The sequence below is a fragment of the Vipera ursinii genome (assembly GCF_947247035.1).
Source record: "Vipera ursinii genome assembly, chromosome: W".
In the NCBI taxonomy this organism is placed as follows: domain Eukaryota; kingdom Metazoa; phylum Chordata; class Lepidosauria; order Squamata; family Viperidae; genus Vipera; species Vipera ursinii.
Window position 1 is genome coordinate 27,811,817 of NC_139522.1, and position 16,024 is coordinate 27,827,840.

Here is a 16,024-nt window from a genome sequence, read left to right on the forward strand (position 1 = left end):
CTTACTTACCCTCCCATGTACCTCCTCACTCTTTCTTCCACCCGGCAGTGCCTGCTGCTTGCAACTTCCTGCAGACTTCCCCACTGACCTGACTGTGGGAAGCCAACAGGAAGTTGCCTCACCTGATGACCGTGGCATTCACTTAACAACGGCAACCAGGACTATCTGGATTGCTGTCACTAAGTAGATGCACTTTACAACTTTACATTGCTTAGCATCAGAAAATTCCCATCCCAATTGTGGTTGCAAGTTGAGGATGAGGACTATCTGTAATTACAAAACTATGTAAAAAAAACCTGGATTACAAATATGTACTTAACTGTGACTCCAAAGCTATTTGCAAAGAAAAAAAACCTTGATTCTTGGCTATTATGGAAAAACAGAGACTTGCAGAAAGAACTTATCAAGAAAAAACAAATACCTTTCAACAGGAGATATACGATATGCTGCAACTAACTCAAACAACAATGATTTTAAACCACAAAGAAATCCAAAATAACTTTGAAAATATAAACCAATCCATCTCCAATTTAACTTTACAACAAAAAAATACCAGAAGGAGCAGACAAAACAGATAACTGAACACAAATTTGAAGATAGAGAGTTAAAGATGAAACCTAACAAAACAAAGAAGTATGATTTAACCCAAGTGGAAAAAAATTCACAAGAAATATTGGATTTGGAAAAGACAACTTATACTTTAAGGCCACAAAACAAACTTGAGGACAAAAAAAGTGGACAAAATGGACTGCAGAGATGTCAGAAACAACACTAGAACTGGAGAGACAAGAAATGATAAGAGAAACAGAGAGAAAAAGAAAGAAAAAGATTTTCAACAAACATTTTCAACAAAATTGAAAGACAAAAAAGACAAGTATAAAAAGTGGAAAGAAGGGCACATAACTAAGGCAGAATATCAGCAAATAGCTCGAGCCTGCAAAGATGAAGTGAGGAAAGCTAAGGCTCAAAATGAACTAAGGCTTGCGACAAAAGTAAAAAATAACAAAAAAAAGCTTCTTTCAACATGTAAAAAACAAGAAAAAAGTCAAGGAAATGATTGGCCCATTGGGAGAAAGTGGCAAGAAGGTGACAAGCAACAGGGAGAAAGCAGAACTGTTTAACTCATCTTTTGCATCCGTCTTTACACAAAGGGAAAAAATAGCCCAACCTATGAAAAACAGTACCGCAAAAAACAGATTATAAACACAAGTTAAGATAGGCAAGAAAATGGTAAGTGAGCACCTGTCCAGCCCAGACCAGGGCTTTTCAACCAGTGGTACGCGTACCACCAGTGGTACTTTGCCAATTGGCAGGTGGTACACGAAGTGGTAGCGGGGCAGAGAGGAATGAGTTGAAGTGGCGGCAGTGTCGCATAAGCCCGAGGGAGAGACAACTGGAGCTGCAAGACTCTCGGGGCTCTGCAGAGGCACCAGGATCAGCGTTGGGCTTCAGCTGATTGGCGCTCCTGGGAGAGGAGAGGATATAAAAGGAGGTGGCTTTGGTGGGAAAGGGCCAGCGAGGGGCTGCCCCGCCCCCTGAGTGCATGAAGAGGAGGCGGCAAGCGCCCAGCATCGATGTCTATTTGTCAGTTTACAGAATTTACACAAATATATATGAACTGTCCGGTGTGACTACAGCCTGTTCGATGGCCTTCAAGATAGGCTGAAAACAGGAAATAAAGATTTGCCCCATGTTTGGGGCCTAGCAAGGTAATCTAAATAGTTAACATTTGACACATATCTCCCCTTGCAGAAAGCTAACAGAGCGAGAGAGATCCTGTGGCTCAAGAGGTAAATAACACTGCCTAATATGCAATCAGCCCAGGTTCGAATCTCAGAAGGGTATGGCTGACTGATGAAGACTAAAGAGTCAGAAATGCATCTCAGTCTCCTTTAACTCTGTTAGTAATTTACACACACACACACACACACACACACACACACACACATATATATATATATATATGTGTGTGTGTGTGTGTGTGTGTGTGTGTGTGTGTGTGTGTAAATTACTAACATATATATATATATATGTTTTCTGAGGTTTTCGCGGGTGTTCGCATGTGGATCTTTGGTTATTCGGGTATTTCCCCGTGTAGAACTAAAGGTGTAGGGGCGACGTTTCGACGGAATCCCATCCGTCATCATCAGGCTGGAGGCTTCTGCTTCCTTCTTCTGGGAGAAGCATGTGGCTGTTTGTTCCTCTTTTTTAAACTGCCAGAGGGGGTGTGTTCTGTGGGTGGAGGTTGCTCTGATTGGGTGGGGGGAGTAAGTGTGTTCTGATTGGGTGGCAGTGTGTTTTGAATGGTGGGGGTGTTCTGATTGGGTGGGGGTGTGTTTTGAGTGGATGGCTGCAACCACAGCTGCAACATCAGCCACTTTAAACCCCTCCAAACCACACAATAAGCAAACTGACACCCACTATAAAAACATGGCACCACCACAAACACGAAGCCGAACAAAAGCAGCACAACTCACCAGCTCAGGTCTAAGGCTGGCAGCTGAGACCAGCCCATCCACTCAAAACACACCCCCACCCAATCAGAACACACCCACCATTCAAAACACACTCCCACCCAATCAGAACACACTTACTCCCCCCACCCAATCAGAGCAACCTCCACCCACAGAACACACCCCCTCTGGCAGTTTAAAAAAAAGAGGAACAAACAGCCACATGCTTCTCCCAGAAGAAGGAAGCAGAAGCCTCCAGCCTGATGATGACGGATGGGATTCCGTCGAAACGTCGCCCCTACACCTTTAGTTCTACGCGGGGAAAAACCCGAATAACCAAAGATCCATATATATATATATATATATATATATATATATATATATATATATATATATATATATATATATATATATATATATAATTTAATTGATATATTGATAAAGGTTTATTTAAGGTTAAAGGAATTAAGCATTTGTAGGGGTTTGGTTGAATTTATCAATATTATAAGAGTTACAATAAATTAGAGATAGAGGATCGGGTGGCTGTTGATTTCGATATATCTCCCCCGAATTAGGAAATAGAAAAGGAGGTAGTGGTGGAGGGAGATAGAGGGGGGGAAAAGAAGGTGGAAATACCCCATAAAGAGTATTTTTACAAAAATCTGGTTAAATATGACAAGCATACCGAACTTAACAAAGATCAGTGCAGGAAAGAGGGCAGCACCACAGGGGTTAGGGATGTCTTCAAGCTCTTCTAGTCAGAAGTCCATTGACGACATGCTACAAAGGGAAAGGTCAAACTCCTTTAAAGATCTACAAGCCCTTCTGCAAAATATGGAAGAAGCAATGACTAAGAACCATGAAGAGATGAAAAAAGAGATGAAGAAAGAGATAGGTCAAGTGAGAAATGATACTGGTGAGCTCAAGGAAAAAATACAAGCGATTGATGGTAAATTTGAGGTGATTCAACAACAATTAATAAAAAATGAGCAAAGATTACAGGAAATGGAAGTAAGAATGGAGAAGGAAGAGGACTTAAGTGAAACTGTAATCCGGGCAAACAGAGAGCTCGAAACAACAGTGATCTTCCTGGAAGTGGAGAAAGCCGCCCACTATCTGCGCTTTCAAAATGTTAAGAAAAAAAAAGGTGAAGACTTGCCGGACATGATGGCGGACTTAATGGCGAAAGCACTAGGCATAGGAAAAGATGAAATGTTGGCGGAAATAGATGAGACGTATAGGGTCCATACTAATTATGCGAGGAGACATAATCTTCTGAAACAAGTACATGTGAGATTGGTTAAAAACTCGACCCGGGATGAATTACTACAAAGATCAAGAGAGGAGCCGCTAGATTATGGAGGACAACAAATAACAATTCTCAAACAAATACCTAAAAGAATGAGAGACTTGAGACGAGGCTACCAATTTTTGACATCGAAACTGATTAGATACAATGTGAACTTTAGATGGCTAACTCCAGAAGGCATTCTAGTCACGTGGCAAGATAGAAGGTATAGATTAGACTCGATAGACAAGACAGAAGATTTTTATATGCTCCACTTTAACAATGAAGATGAAGTAGAAGACCAAGATGGAGGGGACATAAGAGAAACGGATGCAAGACAGATGGCTATAGAAGGGAAGGTACTAGGAACAGAGGATAGAGGAAATAAATCTGGAGAGACTACAGAGAAATATGAAGGCAGAGACAAAGAAACAAAGATATCCGCACAACGAGAAGCACAAGACCCAGATATAAGTAAAATAAAGGGAGAAGAATGCAGGATTCTGTCACTGAATAATAATAGTTTAAACTCGCCAATGAAAAGACAGAAAATCTTTAATAAACTTATTTGTTAAAAATTAGATATAATAGCAATTCAGGAAGTTCATATAAAAGAACAACAAAAACACCTGTTAGATCAGCCAAAATTAGGAAATATATTTGTATCATTAGATCAACAAAAAAGGGGGGTGGTATTATATGTGAATGAGAAACTGGTAGCTAAACAAATTTACAAAGATAGAGAAGGTAGAATATTGATAGTAGAGGTAGAAATAAACCATAGGAAAGTAGTGATAGTAGAAATATATGCCCCGAATGGAAATCAAGAACAGTTTTTTAAAACATTACATAGTAAGATACGTGATATAGATTACGACGAGATCTGTGTGCTAGGAGACTTTAATGCTATTATTGATAATAATTTGGATTACAAGGGTAACAAGATCAGGAAAAGGAAAAGAAGAACACTACCAAGATCCTTTTTTAAATTGGCCAAAGACCTAAACATTCAGGACATAAAGGTGAAACTCAAAAAATTAGAATATCGTGCAAAAGTTCATTTATTTCAGTAATGCAACTTAAAAGGGGAAACTAATATATGAGATAGACTCATTACATGCAAAGCAAGATAGTTCAAGCCGTGATTTGTCATAATTGTGATGATTATGGCGTACAGCTCATGAAAACCCCAAATCCACAATCTCAGTAAATTAGAATATTGTGAAAAGGTGCAATATTCTAGGCTCAAAGTGTCCCACTCTAATCAGCTAATTAAGCTATAATGCCTGCAAAGGGTTCCTGAGCCTTTAAATGGTCTCTCAGTCTGGTTCAGTAGGAATCACAATCATGGGAAAGACTGCTGACCTGACAGTTGTGCAGAAAACCATCATTGACACCCTCCATAAGGAGGGAAAGCCTCAAAAGCTAATGGCAAAAGAAGTTGGATGTTCCCAAAGTGCTGTATCAAAGCACATTAATAGAAAGTTATGTGGAAGGGAAAAGTGTGGAAGAAAAAGGTGCACAAGCAGCAGGGATGACCGCAGCCTGGAGAGGATTGTCAGGAAAAGGCCATTCAAAAGTGTTGGGGACTTTCACAAGGAGTGGACTGAGGCTGGAGTCAGTGCATCAAGAGCCACCACACACAGACAGATCATGGACATGGGCTTCAAATGTCGTATTCCTCTTGTCAAGCCGCTCCTGAACAACAAACAACGTCAGAAGCGTCTTACGTGGGCTAAAGAAAAACAGACCTGGTCTGTTGCTCAGTGGTCCAAAGTCCTCTTTTCTGATGAGAGCAAATTTTGCATCTCATTTGGAAACCAAGGACCCAGAGTCTGGAAGAAGAATGGAGAGGAACACACTGCAAGATGCTTGAAATCCAGTGTGAAGTTTTCACAGTCTGTGTTGATTTGGGGAGCCATGTCATCTGCTGGTGTTGGTCCACTGTGCTTCATTAAGTCCAGGGTCAATGCAGCCGTCTACCAGGAGATTTTGGAGCACTTCATGCTTCCTTCCGCAGACGAGCTTTATGGGGATGCTGACTTCATTTTCCAGCAGGACTTGGCACCTGCCCACACTGCCAAAAGCACCAAAACCTGGTTCAATGACCGTGGGATTACTATGCTTGATTGGCCAGCAAACTCGCCTGACCTGAACCCCATAGAGAATCTATGGGGCATTGCCAAGAGAAAGATGAGAGACATGAGACCGAACAATGCAGAAGAGCTGAAGGCCGCTATTGAAGCATCCTGGTCTTCCATAACACCTCAGCAGTGCCACAGGCTGATAGCTTCCATGCCAGGCCGCATTGAGGCAGTAATTGCTGCAAAAGGGGCCCAAACCAAGTACTGAGTACATATGCATGCTTATACTTTTCAGAGGTCCGATATTGTTCTATGTACACTCCTTGTTTTATTGATTGCATGTAATATTCTAATTTTCTGAGATTGTGGATTTGGGGTTTTCATGAGCTGTATACCATAATCATCACAATTATGACAAATCACGGCTTGAACTATCTTGCTTTGCATGTAATGAGTCTATCTCATATATTAGTTTCCCCTTTTAAGTTGCATTACTGAAATAAATGAACTTTTGCATGATATTTTAATTTTTCGAGTTTCACCTGTATGGAGAGAAAGGAATCGTGAGACAAGACAGTACACATACTACTCTAATCGACATAGCTCGTGGTCTAGGATCGACATGGTGTGGATGTCAAGGGAAATTAACTCTGAAGTCGAAGATGTGTGTATAGAGACAAGCACCTGGACAGACCACAATCCTGTGAAATTTAGCTGGAAAGGGTCCAAAAAAACATCTAGATGTACTATACAAAGATCAATATTAAAAGAAGATGACTTCAGACTAAAGATGGAGAGGGAATTGGACTTCTTTTTTAAAGAAAATAAAACTGAAGACACCTCTGTCCAAAATCATTGGGACACAGCTAAGGCAATTATGAGAGGAGTAGCTATAGCATATATAGCGAAAAAGAATAAGGAGAAAAAACAACAACAGAAAATGTTAGAAGAGGAATACAAAAGATTAGAAACAATACTCCAACAAGAACCACAAAAAAGAATGTAAAACAACAAATTGACTTAATTAAACATAAACTCAACATCTTAGAAAAAGAAAAATTTGCACAACAGATAAGACGTACAAAACAGAACTTCTTCAAAAATGCAAACAAACCTGGTTGATGGCTTGCACACAAATTGAAAAAACAAAAGGAGAAAAGTTGGATTAGTAAATTACGAGACGAGAAAGGGAGAATACATTATCAAGAAGAGGAGAAAAAAATTATAGCCCAGGAATTCTATGAGAAACTATACAAGGAAGATAACCAGGAAAATGAGAAAGCGGAGGAATGTTTCAAAAAAGCAAGGCTACCAAAAGTTACAGATGAAATTAAAAATATGTTGAATGAAGAAATTAGGATGACAGAGGTGATTACGGACATTAACAAACAAAAAAATAATAAAGCACTAGGTCCTGATGGCCTTCCGACAGAAATCTATAAGGAACAACAAAACATCTTAGGACAACCTTTATTGGAAGTGTTTAACGTGGTCCTGGATGAAGCAAAAATCCCAAAGTCATGGTCAGAGGCGAATATTGTTCTGATCCCAAAAGACAACACGGACCATACATCAATCCAAAACTATAGACCAATATCTTTACTTAACTCTGATTATAAGATATTTACAACAATTATAGCTGAGCAATTAAAAAGGTTTTTAAATGATTTCATACACGTGGATCAGAACAGATTTCTAGCCAAAAGACAAACTAAACACAACATTAGGATAATATTGGATACGCTAGAATACTACGAAATACATACTGGACAACAAATGGCGTTATTATTGTTAGACGCTCAGAAGGCTTTTGATAACGTTAAGTGGTTATACATCAACAACTTAGGTATATGGATATGGGTGAAAAATTTATAAACATAATTAGGGCAATATATTCTAATCAGGAAGCTAAAATAATAAATGGGGAAGTAACCAGAAAATTTCAAATAGAAAAATGAACACGACAAGGATGCCCTTTATCCCCATTACTATTTATACTGATGCTAGAGGTCCTAATGAGGATAATTAGAAATGAACCGCATATAAAAGGATTAGAAATTAAAAAAGAAATCTTTAAACTTCAAGCATTCGCGGATGATTTGGTCTTTATTATGGAGGATCCACAACAATCGGGACCGAAACTGTTGGAAGAACTAGATAAATATGGAGAAGCTGCTGGGCTGAAAATAAATAAGGGTAAAACTAAAATGATTGGACAAGTTAACTTTGGAAATAAAAAATAAAGATCAGTCAGATTATTACAAAATTTGGAATTTTACCTATGGTGGGAACAGAAAGGAAGGTCTCAATAGAGATATACAGGATGCTGTTTTCACACATTACTAGAATAAGGTGGTTGATAAGATTGAATATTGTATAATTGTATATAAATGATATGTACATAAAATGTATATATGTATATAAAACACAAAAATGATGTAAGACAAGAAGGAATGTCAGACCGTTAACACCTTGTCCAAAGTTTTAAATAATAAAATTTGCAATAAAAAATAATAAAAAAGAAGTCTTCTCACTGATGCACACCTCCGCTCTATCCTGAGAGTTTCCACAGCTCAGAACCTAACCCGAAACATGGATGAACTTGTAGCCAAGAAAAGATGCTAAACATCCGGCTTGGATAAAACATCATGAGAAAAAGAACTAAAAAGCTTATGTTTTTTCTTTGTCTTAAATTTGTTTTTGCAGATTTATTTGAAATAATTTATTTGTTTATATTTGAAATGTTAATCCTGTTTGGCCCACGGCTTAGACAATACACTCCTTGAATTAATATGATACAATAGTCTTACATGCAGCTGGCACTTTGAGGGCAATCATAATGCTGATGTGGCAAAAGTTTACAGGAAGCAGTTTCCTCCAAGTCCAGCTTCTGCCTTGAAAGATCTCTGGAGAGGAGGAGGGGGTGGCGGGGGAGCTGCATGAGGGAAGCCAGCAAGCCAGCATCCTTACCATGCCCAATTGGAAATGGATTCCCTTTCAAGAAAGGCCAGCCTCCCTCCCTCGTGCAGGACTGGGGAGTGCTGCTCCCCTGCCACCTCCTCTTGCTCTCCAGAGATCTGTCAAGGCAGAAGTTAGATTTGGAGGAAACTGCTTCCTGCAAACTTTCTCCTCACACAGCAACCTTGTCCTCCACCCTCTGCTTTGCTGGAAGGGAGCACCGGACAGGGAAACGCCAACAATGTCTGGGATTGGGAGAAGAACGTCTCCTTTGGCGTGCTGTGCGTACATACGCACACATACAAATACACCCCATTCCAAGCTTGGAGACTTTTATCCACATCTGAGCTAGCAAACTGCCAATCATGCCTGGGCTTGGGGAGAAGGACCTCCTTTCTCTGTGGATAAAAATCCCCAAACTTGGAATGCGGTGTGTGTGTGCGCGCGCACTTGGCGGTCAGCAGTTTGGGGAGGTGAGGTTGTGGGGCACTGAGTTGTCCCCATGTCAAGTTAGCTCCATCCCGTTGACTTGTTCTGTCCTGACCCAGCTGTGTCGAGTCAGCCGCGCCCAGTGAGTGGCATCGAGCAGGCCACGCCCACCCAGCCGCTGTGAGTCATCAGTCTTACATGCAACTGGCCCTTTGAGGGAAACCATAATGCCAATGTGGCCATCAATGAAATTTAGTTTCACACCCCTGCCATAGGCCATATCAAATTAAAAATTAAATCATTCAGAATAAAAGAAAACATGACACAATAGAACGATATGTAAAAGTGAAGTACAAGGGAAAAAATAAAAGGGATAAATAAGGAATGCAATATCATGTTTCTGAGTCACCCCTACAATTTAACTCCAATCAGACCCACATATGTAGATCTCAGCCAGACAGTTATATTCAGATAAAGGGCCATGTTGTATGTGATTTTTAGGTTTTGACTGCACTTAAAATATGTAGTTCTAATAAGAGGGACCCAATAGTTTGTTTGTCTAATGTGTGATCCAAGATGCCAGTCACCCATTATACAGTTGACACTCAAATAATATATGTGCTAGATCTTCTATTGTTGGAGTTCCACAAATGTAAACATGTTCGTTATAAGGAACGTGGTTAAATTGTCCGTATTTAACCATTGTATCTAGCTGCTTGAATCTTGTGCATGTAAATACCTCCCTAAGATGTTTTGACATTTCTGTTTTTAGATATTTGGCAATTCTGAAGGTGCATTCATATTGGCTCAACTATTTCAGTGAGCCAACCTTGCTGAGGTTGGCTATGTCTGTCTATATTCAAGATTCCTTGTGCCACAATCTTATTGGCTTTCTCTCCAGTTGTATAACATAAAGGGAGACCACAGATGTAGTTTATCAGTTGTGCATACCACGAGGCCTTTGATTGAGATTTTGTCTGTTCAGACATAATTTTGGTAATCTGTCTGTTTCCACAACATTGATTTTAGTCCAATAATTACATGCCCTGATTTTGGACAGGGAACAAATTGTGTGCATTCTGAATTCAGCTCTAACTGCGGCACCTGAAGGTCTTTTATCCACATGCAAGTTGCTTTTCAAATGCTGTGATTGTGTTTGTTCTAGTATTGAGGTTTGTTTTAAGCGCCAGACTTCAGTTCCATATAAGAGAATGGGGATGATCTTGGCCTTATAGACTTTAATAATTGGGGCTAGTGTACCTGGGTGACTGTGGTTTTTTAGTTTAAGGAGTAGATTCCCTTGTGTCCCTGCTCTAAGTGAGCTCCTTTAACTGTGAGGTCCAGTCTCAGAGAAAACTACCTCTAAGTAGGGAAAGATATTTACTTGCTTTATTGACTCACCATCTAATATATTTTTTATTTTGATTTATTGATAATCAGAGAATTATTATGAAACTAGGAGCCAAGTATTCTTAACTACCTAACTGGAACTCCAAAAGATATAGATTGGACTCCATCTATAAGGCAACAGAATTTTATGAGAGACATGCAATCTTCTTTGAAGTAAAAACGCAAGAAACACAAGCAGATAGGGAATATAAAAAACAGCAACAGAAGAGGCAGCTATACAAAGCGAAGAAGAAGAAAAAGAAAATACAGATCAAGAAGGAGAGGGAGTGGCAAGAAAACAGAAAGAGAAAGAGACCATTAGGAGAATAAAATCTAAATATAAGTAAATAAGATGGAGAAGGAAACTGGAATTATTACAATGAATATAAATGGATTGAACTCCCCATCAAAAAGGAAAAAAATCTTCACACGATTACAAAAATTAAAAATGGATAAAATTTGCCTCCAAGAAAAATATAAAAAAACATAAATTCCTGGAATGTCCAAAAATTGGGAAGCTATTTTACATCAGCACATCAAAAGAAAAGAGGAGTAGCCTTATACATTAAAGAGACATTGGATTCCAAACAAGTCTACTCAGATGAAGAAGGAAGAATTTTAATGGTAGAAATAATGATAAATCAAAAACAGATATTGATGGTAGCAATATATGCACTAAATAATAAACAAGAAGAATTTTATCAAAAACTACACAGGAAAACACTGTAAATGGAATACCAAAACATTTGCCTAATAGGAGATTTTAATGCAATTTTAGACAGAAAACTAGACTATTGTTGTTGTTAGTTGCAAAGTCGTGTCTGACCCATTGCGACCCCATGGACAACATTCCTCCAGGCCTTCCTGTCCTCTACCATCTTCTGGTAGCTGACGCCTACTGCTTCAGTGACTCCATCCAGCCACCTCATTCTGTCGTCCCCTTCTTCTCTTGCCCTCAATCTTTCCCAGCATTAGGCTCTTCTCCAGTGAGTCCTTCCTTCTCATTAGGTGGCCAAAGTATTTGAGTTTCAACTTCAGGATCTGGCCTTCTAAAGAGCAGTCAGGGTTGATCTCCTCTAGGACTGACCGGTTTAATCTCCTTGCAGTCCAAGGGACTCGTAGGAGTCTTCTCCAGCACCACAGTTCAAAGGCCTCTATTCTTTGGCCCCTCAGCCTTTGTTTATGGTCCAGCTTTCACTGCCATACATTGCAACTGGGAAGACCATAGCCTTGACTATACGCGCTTTTGTTCACAGAGTGATGTCTCTGCTTTTTAGTGTGCTGTCTAGATTTGCCATGGCTTTCCTCCAAAGGAGCAAGCGTCTTTTAATTTCTTGGCTACAGTGATCTTGGAGCCCAGGAAAATACAATCTGTCACTACCTCATTTCTTCCCCATCTATTTGCCAGGAATTGAGAGGGCCGGATGCCATGATCTTAGTTTTCTTAATGTTAAATTTCAACCCAAGTTTTGCACTCTCCTTCTTCACCCACAACACGAGGCTCTTTAGTTCGTCTTCACTTTCTGCCATTAGAGTGGTATCATCTGCATATCTTAGGTTGTTGATATTTCTTCCGGCAACCTTAATTCCAACTTTTGATTCATCTAGCCCTGCCTTTCTCATGATGTGCTCTACATATAAGTTAAATAGGCAGGACGACAGTATACAGCCTTGCCGGACTCCTTTCCCAATTTTGAACCAATCAGTGGTTCCATGTCCAGTTCTCACTGTTGCTTCTTGACCCGCATATAGGTTTCTCAAGAGACAAATAAATGGTCTGGTACGCCCATCTCTTTAAGAACTTGCCACAGTTTGTTGTGATCCACACAATCAAAGGCTTTAGCATAGTCCAGGAGTCAGCAACCTGAAACAGTGAAAGAGCCACTCGGAACCGGTTCCCTCACAAAAGGAAAAACTGGGAGCCGCAAAAAATGTGTGCGCATGTGCGTACATGCGCGCATGCGCAGAACAAGGTTTGACTGAAGAGTGGAGCCAAGGCGAGATATGCACCTACCCTGCATATTTGAATTGATTGGTTGAACTTTTTTAGTCCCAGTTTTTTTGGGGGGGACCTCACATGGCAGAGGACTGGGAGCCACAGGAGACAGCTGAAAGAGCCGCATGCGGCTCCAGAGCCGCGGGTTGCAGACCTGTGGCATAGTCAATGAAGTAGATGTTTTTCTGGAACTCCCTAGCTCTCTCCATGATCCAGTGTATGTTGGCAATTTGATCTCTAGTTCCTCTGCCTCTTCGAAATCCTGCCTGTACTTCTGGTAGTTCTTGATCCACATACTGCTGGAGTCTAGCTTGTACGATTTTAAGCATAACGTTACTAGCACGTGAAATGAGTGCAATGGTGCGATAGTTTGAACATTCTTTGGCACTGCTTTTCTTTGGAATTGGAATGTAAACTGATCGTTTCCAATCCTGTGGCCACTGTTGAGTTTTCCAAATTTGCTGGCAAATTAAGTGTAGCACTTTTACTGCATCATCTTTTAAGATTTTGAATAGCTCAGCTGGAAAACTGTCACCTCCACTAGCTTTGTTGTTGCTCAGCTTTCCTAAGGCCCACTTCACTTCACATTCTGGGATGTCTGGCTCAAGGTCAGTGACCACCTCATCGTGGTTATCAGGGAAGTTAAGCTTGTTCTTGTATAGTTCTTCTGTGTAATTTGGCCACCTCTTCTTAATCTCTTTTACCTCTGTTAGGTCCCTGCCATTTTGGTCCTTTATCATGCCCATTTTTGCATGAAATGTTCCCTTCATCTCTCCAATTTTCTTGAAGACATCTCTGGTCCTCCGTATTCTATTGTCTTCTTCTATTTCTTCGCACTATTCATTTAAGAAGGCATTCTTATCTCTTCCAGCTATTCTCTGGAATTTTGTTTTTACAAATTTTATTGATTTTCTAATATTACATTCAATAATAATAATAATAATATAATAATAATAATAATAATAATAATAATAATAATAATAATAATAATAATAATAATAATAAGAAGAAGAAGAAGAAGAAGAAGAAGAAGAAGAAGAAGTTGGAAGGGACCTTGGAGGTCATCTAGTCCAACCCCCTGCTCAGGCAGGAAACCCTATACCATTTCAGGCAAATAGCTGTCCAGTCTCTTCTTAAAAACTTCCAGTGTTGGAGCATTCACCACTTCTGGAGGCAAGTTGTTCCACTGGTTAATTGTTCTAACTGTCAGGAAGTTTCTCCTTAGTTTTAGGTTGCTTCTCTCCTTGACTAGTTTCCATCCGTTGCTTCTTGTCCTGCTTTCAGGTGGTTTGGAGAATAGCTTGACTCCCTCTTCTTTGTGGCAGCCCCTGAGATATTGGAACAATGGTATCATGTCACCCCTCACCCTTCTCTTTGTTAAACTACACATACCCAATTCCAGCAACCGTTCCCTATATGTTTTTGCCTACAGTCCAACAATCATCTTTGTTGCTCTTCTCTGTACCCTATCTAGTGTCTCAACATCTTTTTTACATCGTGGTGACCAAAACTGGATGCAGTATTCCAGGTGTGGCCTTACCAAGGCATTGTAAAGTGGTATTAGTACTTCACGTGATCTTGATTCTATCCCTCTGTTAATGCAGCCTAGCACTGTGTTGGCTTATTTGGCAGCTGCAGCACACTGCTGGCTCATATTGAAGTGATTGTCTACTAGGACTCTGAGATCCCTCTCACAGTTACTACTATTGAGCAAGGTACCACCTATTCTATACCTGTGCATTTGATTTTTCCTCCCTAAATGTAGAACCTTACTTTTTTCACCATTGAATTTCATTTTTTTAGATAGCGCCCAGTGTTCGAGTCTGTCCAGATCCTCCTGTATTTTAAGCCTATCTTCTGGAGTATTGGCTATACCTGCCAGCTTGGTGTCGTCTGCAAATTTGATGAGTTCCCCATCTATCCCCTCATCCAAATCGTTGATGAAGATGTTGAAGAGCACTGGGCCCAGAACAGAACCCTGGGGCACCCCACTACACACTTTCTTCCATGTAGATGCAGTTCCATTGAGGACCACACGCTGAGTACAACCGGTCAGCCAGCTATGAATCCATCTGGTGGTGATGCTATCTAACCCACATTTTTCTATCTTATCAAGTAGTAGGTTGTGATCTACTTTATCAAATGCCTTACTGAAGTCCAAGTAAAGTATATGTACAGCATTCCCCTGGTCCACTAATTTTGACTAAGTAACAAAAGTGTGCTGCAGCTGCCAAAAAAGCCAACACAGTGCTGGGCTGCATTAACAGAGGGATAGAATCAAGATCACATTAACTCTCTACATGGGGCTGCCCTTGAGGACCACTCGGAGACTTCAACTGGTGCAGAATGCAGCCGCGCGAGTTGTGATGGGAGTTTCCCAATACTCCCGTGTAACACCTCTTCTCCGCGAGCTGTATTGGCTTCCGGTTGCCCTCCGAGTGAGATTCAAGGTGCTGGTGATGACCTATAAAGCCCTAAATGGCTTGGGTCCAGATTATCTGAGGGAACACCTGCTGCCGGCATCAATTTCCCATCGTCCTTTGCACTCCCACAGGGAAGGCCTTCTTAGGGTACCGCCGGTGAAGGATAGCTGACGGGTGACTCCCAGAGAGAGGGCTTTCTCTGTGGGTGCGCCTGCCCTCTGGAACCAGCTTCCGATGGAACCTAGGACTGCCTCCGACCTCCGCTCATTCTGCCGGGACCTGAAAACTTGGCTCTTTGAGCTGTCGGGCCTAGACTGAGGGGTTTTTAACTGGTTTTTAATTGGTTTTTAATGTTTTTAACTTTTAAATTCTGGACTTTAAATTTAATTAATTGTTGTAACTTTTTCTAATTTTTGTATGTTAGGATGTTATGATTTTAACTGCCCTGTAAACCGCCCTGAGTCCTACAGGAATAGGGCGGTATATAAGTCAAATAAATAAATAAATAAATAAATAAATAAATAATAATAATAATAATAATAATAATAATAATAATAATAATAATAATAATAATAATAATAATAATAATAATAATAATAACTGTTAGTACTGCTTTACACTACACTGGTAAGACCACACTTGGAATACTGTATTCAGTTTTGATCATCACGATGTAAAAAAGATGTTGAGACTCTAGAAAGAGTACAGAGAAGAGCAACAAAGATGATCAGGGGACTGGGGGCTAAAACTTACAAGGAACGGTTGCTGGAATTGGGTATGTCTAGTTTAATGAAGAGAAGGATGAGGGGGGACATGATAGCAGTGTTCCAATATCTCAGGGGTTGCCACAAAGAAGAGGGAGTCAAGCTATTCTCCAAAGCACCTGAAGGCAAGACAAGAAGCAATGGATGGAAACTAACCAAGGAGAGAAGCAACCTAGAACTGAGGAGAAACTGCCTGACAGTTAGAACAATTAATCAGCGGAACAAGCTGCATCCAGAAGC

General features: G+C 40.3%; 1 protein-coding gene and 1 pseudogene across 2 annotated transcripts in view; both read right to left on the reverse strand.

The window, feature by feature from the left end:
- Positions 1–16,024, reverse strand: part of LOC310648221 (uncharacterized protein) — a gene marked incomplete at its 5' end in the record, with an annotated part of 797,336 nt that overhangs the window by 424,500 nt on the left and 356,812 nt on the right. The window lies entirely within an intron of this gene.
- Positions 1–16,024, reverse strand: part of LOC310648298 (histone-lysine N-methyltransferase EZH2-like) — a 237,098-nt pseudogene that overhangs the window by 151,171 nt on the left and 69,903 nt on the right. The window lies entirely within an intron of this gene.